This window comes from Brachyhypopomus gauderio, chromosome 5 (genome assembly GCF_052324685.1).
Source record: "Brachyhypopomus gauderio isolate BG-103 chromosome 5, BGAUD_0.2, whole genome shotgun sequence".
NCBI lineage: Eukaryota > Metazoa > Chordata > Actinopteri > Gymnotiformes > Hypopomidae > Brachyhypopomus > Brachyhypopomus gauderio.
Genome location: NC_135215.1, coordinates 4,409,488 through 4,424,403, shown reverse-complemented (window position 1 = coordinate 4,424,403; position 14,916 = coordinate 4,409,488). Strand labels below are relative to the sequence as shown.

Sequence of the window (14,916 nt, the reverse complement as noted above, 5' to 3'; positions counted from 1 at the left end):
CAACATTTAGTGGCATTTTTTTTCTGCAGCCACACATGAAAGGATCCTTGGTAGCCTCGTCCACGGACGTAATTTTGGGGGGGGACAGGGGGGACATGTCCCCCCCACTTTTTCAAAAGCCGGTTTTGGTCCCCCCCAGTTTTTACGGTTAAAACCAAATATTTAAATAGCAACGAATCCATGTCCCCCCCACTTTTGAAATCAAAATTACGTCCATGGCCTCGTCACTCACGCCAGCACAATCTGTGTGTAGCCATTCCTTGCAGGATTCACACTGCACCCATTTGAGATGTGTTACCTCAGGGTAGAGTGACCTGGATGTGGAGAAAACATATTATAAAAGCCCAAAATCTACTGCAAGTATTCCTATAGAGAAGAATGTTTTATAAAGTACCAACCTTCCTGTCCCCAGCTTTTGGAAGACACAGACGTTCATATCAGCTGCCATACACTCATGTTGTCGATTTTTCAGAATGTCCTGTTAACATGCCCACAATGCAATAACATGCTGTTATGTAATCTTAAATGTGTCAACATTCTGATGTGTGTAATTTTGATGTGAAGTTTTCAGTTTGCGTTTGTATTTACATACTTTATCAGCTAATCCCTTTCACACTGTAAATATTTTTCTCTAACCTGGCTTTGGAAGTTTGTGATTTGAGTGCATGCCCTTGATGTTGCTACATGCCTTTGTTTTGAGCACTGTTTATGATGACAGTAATGGTCCCTCCCCTCAGTAAACTAGATGTTAAACTTATCTACTTAGTATGACTCAGAACAATGAGATAATTAACTTTGAAATGACATCTCATAACAAAAAGTGCACTGCCTGACCAGAAATAAACCTTTTAATTCACTAAAATGTCTTTTTTGTCACTATAATATCTGTATGGTAGTACTTGGGCTCCATCTAGTGGCCAAATTTTGGAACTTACTGAAAACTATTTCTCACAAGAAATACCACGCAAACTCACACAAAGCTGATCTCAGCATGTGATTTAGTTCTATGATCTAAATCATTTTGCCAGTACAATTTATTTTAAACCTTTAGTGGGTCTTTAGTGCCTCAACTTGGCCTGTCGAGGGTGCCTGTTGAGAACTTGCTGCTCAACTTGCCTTCTTTCAAAGACAAAGCTAGTCCACTAATGGCTTTGTAAGATGGTCCCTAGCTACTTCCTTATTCTGCTCTGGTGTAGAATCCAAGCAGGATTTTGAAGTGATTTCTAGATATGAACCCTACTGACCATGATACATGGCAATGTTAATTTGTTGAGCCCTCAGTGTATGTACCAAATTCATGAACTTTATTTTAACCACATACTAATAATTAGTGAGGTCACAGCAGTGGTGCAAAAAGGGGGTATGCAGCGTATGCAACGCATAGGGGCGCTGCACTAGAGGGGGCGCCAAATCGATGCCAGAAAATTATTTGCCGAGTTGATCGGGGGTGGGGAGTGGAGTGCGGGGGGTGTCTAGTATGTTTGCATACACCTCAGAAAGTATGTAGTTGCAACCCTGGGTCACAGCATGTCTCAAAAAACGATAATTCCTCAAACCACTGAGTTGGAGCTTGATTCATTCTGAAGTGATCACGTGACTATGATGTCCGAAGCTTCATTTTGGCTCACGTTCACTTGACTGTTTCAGAGGCTGGTTCAAAAGGAGCAAATCTTCGCTCGTGCATCGATGGTTGAGCGAGGGAGAGAGAAATACAAATAGACTAGACACCTACAAACAGAGGCGGTCTTTGCATAGAGGCGTTGCTAGGCAATTGCCTTGGGCCCCTCCCACTGTAGGGCCCCCTTGTCTAGCTAACTTATTTCTCGCATATTAATGTTGATGGGCCCCCTAGCTAAATTCGCCTTGAGCCCCCAAATTGCTAAGTCCGCCACTGCCTACAAACATACACATACAAGCACTGTCATATCTAATAGCAAAGATGGAACCTGCCAGAAAAAGAGGACGTTCTGAAGTTTGGGATCACTGAGCTTATGCCATCTAATAAGGTTGAGAACTGTTTAATAAGCTTTAGTATATTTAACCGGTAACAATCCCTACATTTATTTAACATTTAAAATACTGCAGGAATACTGTTTTAGTTCAGGTGAAGTGTCTAGTATGCTCACAGCAGTTGGCTTACAACAACAATACATCATCAGTGCTCAGACATTTTTGGGCAAAACATGAAACCATACATCCTCAAAGCCACATTGTCATGTAGGTATGAAGAGCCTATATTGTTTTACATTTACATATTCAAGCTTTATTTATACATTTTTTGTTAATGCTGTTAACACTAATACATTTAAATGTGTACGTTTTCCAATCGGTATTCATGTGCATAGGAAATGTTATATATTTTTATGAATAGTATATTAGATACAAAATGAGTCACATTAATTCTTAGGAACAAGACAAATTATTGACAAGGCATTGCTAAATATGATTTTGAAAGACTCACAGCCCTTTAGTATTGTTGACGACGCAGAATTTAGGGAATTTGTAAGAATTTTATATCCTACTTACAACATCCCATCTCAGAAGTCTTTAATTAAACGCTAAAAATGAATTAATAAAATACGCTGCTTTCTCTGTCCACCAGATGGCGGTATTGTCCACTGGTTCATGAGGCTTCATGAAGTGAACCTATTTTCAGTACAATTGGATAGAAAGCTTAGAATTCCCATCACTAGACCTATAACGATTAACCATGTAATATCTACGCATCATCCTCTTGTTAGACCGCGTTTATTCGTCACTTCAAACGAGCTCATAACAAACTGCGCGGATTAACTGTTTAGTTCCCAAAGATAAATAAACGGTAATTGTTAATGAAGGCCAGGCGAGATGGACACCTGATCACGACTTGTACTCGGCTATTTAATGTCCGATCCAAGCAGCAAAGATGTGTTTCAATACGAGTTTGATATTTTAGTGTGTAGTCGTAATGGGTCTTCAGCGAGTCTTCATTTTTATGACTCTGATCGCTGTCGTTAGTCTCGGTAAGTTTATCTGTGTGGTTGTTGTATTTGTATTGGTTCAGTTATTGGGTTTCTGAGTTTGTCGTCCTCTCGTGTTGCAGCGTTCGGTTCGACGGGAGAGCGAGAACAACGACGTGAAACTGGCCTGCTGCTATCACGAGTGATCAGAGACTACAAAGGTTTGAGTGTTGTCTGTATTGCGCTGTCTCCCAACAGTTACTGGGACACAACTATCAGGTCTTGGATGCACTGTATTCATGGCTGCTAGTTTAATTTGGTTAGTGTGGCGTTTTTTGTGGCTTGACCTAAACCTTACAGCTATCTGCATTATGGGTGCAATCTCTGTTTATAGATGCTCGTGGTGAACCAGGCCAGCTCAAGAAACTGCTGCTTGTGGAAGGGTCGGGGATTGGTCCAAATCCTGAGCCAGTGAAAGAATGACCTGGAAGGTAAAGTTTTACTACTGTTGTGCTTTCCCCATTTTGGAGACCTTGCATGGTTCCTGGCCTTCACCTTGTTTAGCTGACTTCCTTTTCACCGACTTCCCCCGTGTTCCTCCCAGGCATTAATAAAGCAGCTGTAGTGGGACCATCTCTATGGGGTTGGGACCTCTGGCATTCTTTGCTGTGCCCTGAACGTCCTGCAGCACTCCAGACCACAACCTTCTGTGTACTTGGATACAGACCTGTGCATGATCAAAGGCTCCAGCAACTTCAAATCTGCTCTGCCTGTGGTTTGTGAATAAATGCTTTTGAGAACTTGCTGCTCAACTTGCCTTCTTTCAAAGACAAAGCTAGTCCACTAATGGTTCTGTAAGATGGCCCCTAGCTACTTCCTTATTCTGCTCTGGAGTAGAATTCAAGGTGGTACATTTTTAGACCCTGAGATTGTGTGTAGGTCATAGCCGTCAGGGTTCACATGGCAGTGTAAATTTGAGCCCTCTGTGTTCCATAACTGGCACCAGGAGAACAATTCATGGTTATCAGATTCAAGTTATCTGCTACACTTAAAAATTGAAGAGGGTTTGTAATAAGGGTCCATGTTCTCTTGCAGTTTTTATCTGCACTAAGTGCTGACTTCTTACATGTTATGTTCAAATGTAGCCTATTTCTAACCCTTTTAGGTGTGTATTATGTACCAAAACATGTTTGGAGGAGTTGGTATAAAAGACATCTGCTTTTAAAGACTTGGGCATTTTCAATGCTAAAATGTATTTGGACACAATTGGGCTACTACATGTCTTGCTCTAAAAGCACTCCAAATATTATTTTAGGACCTATATGATGGATGTCACAGCTAATGAAAACGGAGTGAGGTTTAAACCATTAAAATGTAACGAGGTTGGGATGGTAAATGTATTTGGTTAAAGATTACTGATTACCTGTGAGGGCATTAGCCATAGGCCCAACTACAATACCTTCTCTAAGTTTTATCCCCGCACCTCCATTTCAGCCATCTATGCAGAAAACATGGAGGAATAAAGAATACTCTAAGGTATAGAGGGGGAGAAAAAGCAACACTTGTTTACTTACTGTGCATACGAAAACACCACAGTTTTGGCAATCTCTTTGGAGCCACTGTTGTGGATACTGTATGCTCCATTCAGCAAGGTTCCAGGTCTCCTGAAACCCCTGTCTATAATTGCTTTCTTAACAAAACTAGTATATTTTAGTTACCTTAGTATATCCATTTCCCAGTCATTTGGAGAAAGATAGAGGCTTAGAGTCATAGACTCTTGATTTGTTTCAAGACACCGTCTATAACCAAATGTTAGGATTGAATGAACATACAACAACAATTTAACAATTTTTTGGCCAGCGGTTGTTGGAACAGTATTCTAGCAGTGCAAAACATGTAGGATACGTCTTTGGAGAGCCATCGAAGAATTGTACATTTTCATCCTTTTCTTCATTCCTTTTGAGTTTTGATGTTTATCTTAGCCTGATACTAGCTGTCAAAGAGACTGAGCATTTATAATTTTGCTAAACGTGACGTGTAAAATCTCATTTAAGCTTCCATTAAATGAACACAAACATTCAGTCTTAACTTATCTCCATCATTTAGACCATTTCATTAATCAGGATACTCAGTATAATCAAGTTATTTATACATAGAATATAGAAAAGGCCTATAGTCTTCTGCCAAAATGCCCCATAGAAAACATCAGCATCTATGCAGACTTTAATAACCCTTAATGTAGGATGTCACATCCCCAAAAGGACAATACAACTTCCAAAATTAAAACAACAAAAACCTCACCTATTTTATCTGGAAGTCTGTAATATAAATATTTTACTCAACAGAGTTGACATCTCCTTTCAGAATTAAGTCTTGCATGTCCTATAGAAGTCTATAAAAGCCTATAGAAGTCTATAGAATGCATTACACCCTTTCCTATTTTGGCCTCTGAGAACTGAACTCCTTTTTGCTTTGGGGATTCTCACAGCATCACACACATCCTAAATGACTTTACAGCACAGCTGCATTTACAGCAGACATTCTGCTTTTAGGCAGTAGGTGAAGTACAAGGGGTGACCTGACAAGGTATGTGCATTGGCATGGGGGTGACCCAGCACAGTGGGGTTCACTCTAGAAAAATAAGAAATAAATGTCTTTTCAGGCAAAGGACTGGAGCTGAATAAACAGACTGTCTGGCCTATAACTGGATGTCTACTCCCCCTACCAGAATCTTAACGCCAACCAAAATGTAGCTACGTTCTTATGTAACTTTTGTTGCACTCTGTAGCCAGGCTTAAACCGTTCCGAAATGATAACGCAAAGTTCCTTTTACCTCCTACGAATTCTGATACGGCTACTGTTGTGTCAGTGGTTATATAGCTGCTCCTGCCCTCAGGTAGTGAGCACTGCTATTCTGAGGTGGTGTCCTATGCAGGTCTTGTCGCACGTGAAACTGGTGCAGCGGCTAAAGCTCTCTGTGTCCAGATCTCACTTATTCATGCACTTATAAAATACAAGACTTCTTCTTTGGGATATTCCCGTTTAGAGGTTGCCACAGTCAGGAGGACAGTCAAAAACTCCACTGCTGTCTCTCCCAAACATTTCCATGCCTCCACTGGAATATCATCCGGTCCAACTACCTTACCACACTTCATTCTCTGAATTGCAGCCCTTACTTCCTCCTTACTCACCTGGGGCACTTCCTGATTCACAACCTCTACCTCTTCTAACCTTCTTTCTCTTTCATTCTCTTGATTCAACAGTTCCTCAAAATACTCCTTCCACCTCCTTCCACCAAGACACTCTCCTCATCAGACAACACATTACCACCTTTATCCTTTATCATCCTAACCTGCTGCACATTCTGCCCATCACGGTTTCTCTGTCTGGCCAATCTGTACAGATCCTAAATTGGGTAAATTGGCAGTCAACAAATTCTCCCTGAGTGTGTGTCTGTGTCTCTATGTTCAATAAAAAGTAGTGTCTGAGTGTGTGTGTGTGTGTGTGTGTGTCCAGGGGACTGTGGCTTCTCTCATAGAGATTGCTATATGCCTTCTCTTTAGCTTCTGCCACTGCTCTCTTTGCCTTACGACACATCTCCTTGTACCTCTGTCTACTTTCTTCATCTCACTGAAAATCCCAATTCTTTTTAGCCAACCGCTTTCCTCTCAAACTTTCCTGAACTTCCTCATTCCACCACCACGACGCCTTGTCTATCTTCCTCTGTCCTGAGGTCACACCAAGTACCTTCCTAGCCACATCTATGTAGCAATCTCTATGAGAAGTTGGACACTAAGAAAGGGAAAGGATCTGAATGAATGAATGAATGAATGAATGAATGTTCGATTTATATAGCGCCTTTCCAAATTCCCAAGGCGCTTTACAATTTAACACAGGTACAAGTCACAGACAACCAATCACACACAGGCGAGAAGCGGCAGCCAATTGCGCACAGCGTACTCTCCACCAGAAGCCACAGTCCCCTGGGGGACTGAATGGGGTGCAGGAAGGGGAGAGAGGACAGACCCTAGTGGCAGAGCACCATCCACCACTGGGCATACAAGCACACACACAGACACAGACACTACTTTTTTTTTATTGAACATAGAGACACAGACACACACTCAGGGAGAATTTTTTTTTTGTTGACTGCCAATTTACCTAACCTCCATGTTTTTGGACTGTGGGAGGAAACCGGAGATCCCAGAGGAAACCCACGCAAACACAGGGAGAACATGGAAACTCCACTCAGATAGGGACTTGAACCCAAGACCCCAGTGCTGAGAGGCAAACGTGCTAACCACCAAGCCACCGTGTTGCCCATGTGCCCATGTGCTCTTCCTTTTTCGTAAATTAAGTGTTAACTATAGCCATCTTTATCCTTTTAGCAAAATCTACCACCATTTGTCCTTCTGTATTCCTTTCATTAACACCATATTTACCCAACACCTCCTCATCACCACTGTTTCCTTCACCAACATGCCCATTAAATCTGCTCCAATAACCACTCTCTCTTCTTTAGGAACCTTCAAAACAACTTCATCTAACTCTCTCCAGAATTCCTCTTTCTCCTCCAAGTCACAACCTACCTGAGGAGCATAAGCACTGATGACATTCATCATCACCCCATCTATCTCTAACTTTACACAGATCACCCTGTAACTTACTCTCTTTAAAAGCAACCAGTCTGCTGAATGCTGTGGCTGGAATGCAGTATTTTTTGTGATACGGTCATTTTCATGACAGGGAATGACTTTGCTATTAATTGTAATTCATCTAATCACTCTTCACAATCTAGAGTTAATACAAATTGCCACCATAAAAACCTGAGGCCTCAAAACTTTTGGCCATGACTGTAGAGTGCTGGGTGGACTCTTCCACACATTTCAACTATGATCTGTGTTTGTCTCTCCCTGATTTCATGACATTTTACAGTATTTACAGAGTTTTCATAGATTCCATTTTAAGTAGTCAAAATATCAACTGCTGTCAATGTGGATGACAGATTTAGTTTCCCTTGCGATGTCAAGACTGGAGTAAAATGGAGGAGACTGTGGAGGCCTGTCCTGTTTTACCTTAGAAACTCTGACTGGGAGTTACTTCAAGTGTGAATAGTTCTGGGGACGTTTGTAAATTCCTGTGTGTTAAAACCATTTAGGCTCTTCGAAAAGGTTGTGTTTAGGATAAAAATAGGGAATGACAAATTGTCACAAAGAGGACAGCAAGAAAACAACGAATGTGTCAACACGTGTATAAACACACGTGTATAAACACACGATTTGAACTCGTGAAGCACACAAGCCAATAACACGTTTTAAAAGGTAAAACAACACTTCAAGGGACATGACATGACAGTAAGAATGGAGCATGATATTTAACAGCAGAGAAAACCCACTGTCTGGAAGGTTTAACGAGACAGATGTCTAATAGAGAGAGGATACCGGCAGCCTCCAACCACCGTTGTGTTCCAACAGCACACCCTGGTGGGTGCATGCAAGAGTGTCACTGGAGTGTATGGGCACGCAAAGAACATCCACTTTAGTAACCAATGAAGACAATCCCTTTTAGTATATGAGGCATCACTGGCAAAAAAGGATCCTTTCTCATAAAAAAAAAAAACTGCTGCCGGATTTTCAAAAATACACATGAGTGTATCTTGCATTGCTCAGCAGGTGGATTAAGCTAGCTCCTGCTCTGCTCCTGGTCTGTTCTCTTCCAGATGAATTACGCTTCCACATGCATACAGTAAAGGGAAGGCATTATTCTGGTATCTAACTGATTGTGTTCTTGTCTGCTGTAACCACTGCATTGCTGTTTTTCAGCTCTGCCCTCACGCCACAAAACTGCAGCCAGGTGTTTCAGAACAGCTTTAGTCTCCTGTTTTGCTTCAAATATCACTATTGCCTGATGACATTACCCTAACATCCAGCAAATGTTTCTGTAACCTGACACTGTCCGAACTTGCATGAAATCTAGCAAATTAAACTGTTCTACATTCTTGTTTGTCTGTTAATGTATTCTGTGGCTGTACAAACTGTTACTGAATTGCTTACCACTTTCACTAATGTTTTCACTCAGTGTACTGTGTTATATCATGCAGAAATATCATGCAGAAATCTTCTTCTTGGTTGCTGTGAAGAATGAACAGAAGCATGGTTGTATTCTGGTGAAGCGGTTTTGGGGTAGCAACAGCATTTTCTGAATTTTGCATGTGACGTGTTTATAGATGGGATAACTCTTTGTCAGCTGAGTCATATTGCTCTCTACTCTAAAACCATCAAACAATTTAAAAAAATGATTTTAAAAAAGTAAACTCTGGGGGAATTTTTTAAAACAAGAAAACACCTAAAACCTGTTGTCAAGTGTCAGGTACATTTCACTGGACATCTTAAGTCCACAATAAAAGTTGATAGTGGGTAATTGTAATTGTCAGGCAGGGCATTGGGGGTTACTGAGACATCAGCACCCCAGGCTCCCCTGACCTCTGGAGGCTGGGTCAAGGACAGGAGGCCACGGCGCTGGAAAGGAAGATTCTCCACAGGCTGGTGTACGCAGGGAAACACGGAAAACCAGTGATTGGTCCTCAGTGATTAACAAGAAGTCAAGTAAATGCAGTGCAACATAACAGTGCAACATACATTATTGTCAAAGGGAAGAAAACATTTGCTGTTTTTTTTTAGCTATATGGTTTGTTATGCATTACTTTATCAGTGAGCACTGACAAATGTTTTAATATTGTTACAGTTTTTTATGACTGCTAACATGCGTTTGTCCAATCTGTAGTCACATTTTCAAAACTCTAAACACAGTGAACACAACATCAGTCTTCAGTGGCTATGCAATTAGTACAATTCATGTTGTTTTTGCACAAAATCCAGTCATTTTACATGTTTCTATAATGCTTACATTTTCTATACACACAATATCCAATAACAAAATTCTGGATCATTTTTGTCTTATTTACAAATGCTTGCACACAGCATGTCAAAAATGAAAACCTAAGGTTCAAAACCTTAAATATTGTATAAAATGCAAAGTTCTCCAAAAACAAAGGCAGCTGAAAAGCTATTACTGTAATACATATTTTTTGTACATATAGATCAATTACACAATTAAATAAAATGAAGTACAGTAATGTACCTGGTCAAGAGAGGAGCAAATATAACTATTTGTTCTGCAATCTCAAGTGCTGGTTTGGTCCTTCACAAATGCCAGATTGGTCCCTATAACAGTGACCTCCTTCTTTCGTTTTTGAATGAACTCTACCAACAACTGGTCAACAGGTGGGAGGAAACACTAGGACATTTGTGATGGGACAATGTAGCGTTCTGTCATTCTCATGTCATCACAAACTGGTTTATAATCAACCCAACTGGCAGTAATCAACCCAAGAGGAAAATGCTAAACCAGGGTGAGATGCACCTCTGACCTGTGGTTGAAACCATTGGTTGATCTAAACCTTCACCAATTCCCTTTCTTACTGTAACTGAATGTTCACCTGCAAACAATTTAATCAAATTATGATAAATGACCAAAATATAACAAATAAATAAACTAAATAACTAAATGTAAAATGATGACTTAGAGATTATGACGACATGTTCAGCACTTTTGCATACAATGACCCAGGCGGTGACCTAAAGACTAAATGTTTTGGAGGGTAAGACAATTCAACAAACATTCCGTACAACACATTTTGATAAACATGATATAAGAAATTGATAATGTAAAAAACAACAGGAAATTGTCCATGTTCATTTGCAAAATGTACAAAAGCATTTGCAAAATGTGAAACACAATGAGAAATGCAATTACGATGTGCACAAGTGACAAGGAGATGTGGAGATTGAATTAACAGTTTTGAGAATTTCAATTCTGATCTCAGAAATGATCCAAATCGACTGAGAAAAACTGTAAAATGAAAAAAATATTTATACAACTACATAAAATCATAAGTTGTGCCAACATTGCCCTGGTCTGTCCTTTGGTTGAATGTAAAAACAATTTTATGCATATTTGTAACCCCAAATCTGAGTTTCATCTGGCAGACTTGTTTTGTCCCTTGTCTCAAGAATCACTGATTTGTAATTCACTAAAGCTGGAAGGTACTGGAAAATATTGAAAGTGCTTGAATTTGACCAGGGAAAAGGTGTATGAACCATGTGTATGAACCAACAACCAGGTTATTGTAGCAGTCTGGCTGATTTGGTGTTTTGGTTTAAAGGGAACCCCGGCTGGTAACACTTGTAAGCCTTAATATGCTGTAATTAATCTAAATTATTAAGACATGTTGTAAAAAAATGACAAAAGCAGCAGATTTATTTACAAATCAATTCGAAATATTTGACATATGGGCGCAGTCATGTTTTCTGACGCGCAATGCCTGCTGGGTAGATGACGTCAAACGGGTTGCAGCACGCTAAACTTGACTGGACGAATACAGTAGTGATGGGAATTTCGGCTCTTTTTAGGGAGCCGGTTCTTTTGGCTCAGCTCCTCATAAAGAGTCGGCTCTTTCGGCTCCCAAATGGCTCCTTATTAGGGGGGGGGGTGGCGAACGTACTTTGTTGAGGGGGGGGGGGGGGTTGGGCTACTATTTCCAGTGCAGTAATCAGATTAAAGTTACTTACCCAAGTAACTGTGCGTTACTATTTTTATTTTCCCTAGTAAATATATATATTTTGCTTTCTTCTTGTCTCAATTCTACTTTTGCGTCTGACCGTAGCGCTCGACTCCGCACGTTGCGCGTGACCCTGTGAGAGCGCAAGCACGTTTTACAAGACATTCTTTGCAGTGTCCTCCCGTAACGATATGTGGTAGTATAAAGAAACACCTCTCAAAACAGTGGAAGGAACATTTACCTGACGAACTTTAATGTTGCTTTGTGTTGCAAGTGCTGGAATTTTGACTAACGTAGCCTACTTTAAAATGCTTGAAATTGTAATGGTATTTCGTTTCACAACAAATAGCTGTCTGACTTGAACAGTTCGCTTGTATTACGTTTACAAATAAATGTACTAATAATACCGCGCAGCTACACAAACGTAATGTCAGGAGATACTGTAGCGACTACTACTGCTCACGGCGAGTTCACTAACGGACACTTGGCCACTCAAGGAGTCTGGCCCTTTAAGTGACACTGGGGGGGCGGAGCCTGCGTGCGCCAGGGTTGCGTTATCAATAAAGTTTTCCTCCTCTGGATTTTTGGATTAAGCAGTTTCTGCCTCGGTTACCGAACCTGCTTCAATACATTGTTACTGTTAAAAATGCACTTCCAATAAAGTGAGTATTGGAAAAATTAATTTTGCTGCTGAATGTAGAGGGGAACCGGCTCAGTCTTAGAGGGGAACCCGCTCTCGTCGTTCACTTAAAAGAGCCGGCTCTTTGAACCGGTTCGTCCGCGACCGACACATCACTAGAATACAGCTACCACCCAGACAGCACAGATACGTCGGCAAGACGTTTATACGACGTTCACAGTTACGTCGTTAAAGCATCTGCGGTCGGTCGTTTGCTCACTGGCACGACGTCGCATAGACGTCGTTACCTGATGTTTAAACGACGTCCATCTGATCTCCGAACGACGTTCATCATCTGATGCTTTTAAGCTGTATTTACGATGTTTATACGACGCTTACAGCTTCATCGTTAAAGCGTCTATACATCGTCTTACCAACGTCGTTTTTAGATCAAGCCATGCGAGTCCGTTATTCCGTCGAGCGTTTTCGCAGAGTTTGCATGTTTTGTTCTTTTAAAGATCTTCACGCGAGCAGCAGTAGCCTATTTATTCTTGTCCTGCATATAATCCCAGGTAGACAACTAGCTAGATAACGAAATAGTTGTTTGTGGAGTTTAATTCCTATTTCCTGTTATTCAGATTTTGCCTTTAAAAGATTTAAAGAGACAACCAGTTTAAAAGATGTAAAGAGACAGCCAGTTTACAATTTTGAAAAGTTGTATTAACTAATTCACATGCACAAACAAAAACTTAACAAATTCTAAAGTGTACATAAAATATTATTTTGAAAAGTTGTATTTTAGAACCAATTCACATGCATAAACAAACAATTACTAAAAAATGATAAAATGTAAATCACATTATTATTATTATTCAAAATAATCATCTTTCGGGAATTGCGTGTCAGTCTGTCCATGACAATTGCGAACAGTCCTCATCCTTTAACTTCCACCACCTGATCTTAGGTGGCGCTCTCACTCTCCTCTTCTTCACCTCTAAAACCATCCTACATATCACCATCCTATGCTGTTTAGCTACACTCTCCCCTGGTAACACCTTGCAATCACTAACCTCTCTCAGGTTTTGTCTCCTACAGAGGATATAGTCGACCTGTGTGCATCTTCCCCCACTCTTATATGTTACCCTGTGCTCTTCCTTTTTCTTAAAGTAAGTGTTAACTACAGCCATCTTTATCTTTATCCTCTTAGCAAAATCTACCACCACTTGTCCTTCCGTATTCCTTTCTTTAACACCATATAATAATAAAAGTGTTGTAGTTGTTTAACTATGATATTGTAAATCATTTTCTCAGTGCTGTAACAAAAACGGAACTGTCCATGTATGAACACGAAGGGCTTAAATCGACTTGATCACGTTGATTCAGCGTGGTCTTCCGCGATGAAGTCTGTCAGGCGCCAGACGAAGCCAGTCTTTCATCGACTTTTCTGCATCAGCTTCACATGGGTGGGACAGCTGAGGATTTCTCATCGCAGATGCTGTAAGTACAACATTGTTTAATTAGAAAATTACTTGTATGTTTTAGTTTCTAAGATAATTTTGAGCCTAAGGATGAGCCTGTTGCTAATAAGCCATTTAGGCACTATTGCTAAGAAGTGCTAATGAAAAGCTGTGTACATGAAGTTTAGTGGCTGTTCAGATACAGAAACTCTATGGCTTGTGGGTGTGGAAAAATGAATGGGATGGAAAGAGGGATGAAAACACAACAGATGAGTGCAGGTACTAATTAGTATGCCTGTGATTTAGAGCAATACGGCACTATGGATATTATACTTTGAATACATTTTTCCAATGACTGCTTTTCAATTTGGCACTAATTTCTTTTCATATTAGAAGGCAAGCATTTCTAATTAAATGTATGTGCGTCTTAAGATTTAAGAGTGACACTGAATTGTTTCATGTAATATGCATTGCAAATCATTTCTGAGATATGCCATCTTAAAATTTCTTAAAAAGTCAGTTATTTTACTCAGTGGTGTCCAGTTCTATCCAGAAAGGGGCACTTTGGCTGCAGAAGCACACATGATAATTTTTTAAAAACTGATACCAACATGAAGCCTTTGTGGATAAGATAATTCAGCCCTGTTGTGACTATACACATCAAAACTAAGGATCACCAACCAAGATGATAAATGTCAATTATAAAACAAAGCTATTTGTGATTTGTTTTTTATGGTACTATATTTGTCATGTTTGGTATACTATGGTCTTATTTTCATACTTATATACTACAAGTTCCTTGATGCGAGTGTGCCCAATTCCTTTTTTTCTCCTCTGCCACACCAGTTCCCTAACCACCAGGCCCTGACTGCCCCCATCTAATGACAGCTTTGACATCTGTAGACAGACAGACAGATAAATAAAAACCAGGGACCGAATTCATAAAAGGTTTTTAAAATTTACAAAGGTATGAGTACAAACATTAAGGAGTTCATAATAATGTTCCTTAAATCAACCCTCAGGATGGATGGATATATCGTTCTTAATTTTGTACTCGAAAGAAAAGATAATTACTTTGTTCCTAAATAAATGTTTATCTTTTACAAGATGTTTACAAAATGTGTACTCTGTGCGAGTTTGTTAAAATGGTATATTTCAGTACTGACCTTTTTTTTTTGTGTCACTGTTGGTCAAATCATGTTCTAGACGCACGAAATCCTCTGCACACTGGAGGGGGAGTATGTTTTCTTCCAGATCTTCTTCCAGTGGTGTTGGAAGATT

At 40.1% G+C, this 14,916-nt stretch overlaps 2 long non-coding RNA genes across 2 annotated transcripts; both read left to right on the top strand.

Annotated features, from left to right (window-relative positions):
• Window positions 1-2,842: 2,842 nt before the first annotated feature.
• LOC143513791 (uncharacterized) lies at window positions 2,843-3,739 on the top strand. The gene is made up of 4 exons (XR_013130664.1): window positions 2,843-3,002; window positions 3,083-3,160; window positions 3,334-3,430; window positions 3,544-3,739. It is a non-coding gene; the product is annotated as an uncharacterized LOC143513791 (long non-coding RNA).
• An 8,427-nt stretch (window positions 3,740-12,166) lies between these two features.
• Window positions 12,167-14,293, top strand: LOC143514168 (uncharacterized). The gene is made up of 3 exons (XR_013130777.1): window positions 12,167-13,344; window positions 13,490-13,675; window positions 14,179-14,293. It is a non-coding gene; the product is annotated as an uncharacterized LOC143514168 (long non-coding RNA).
• The last annotated feature ends 623 nt before the right edge of the window (window positions 14,294-14,916 follow it).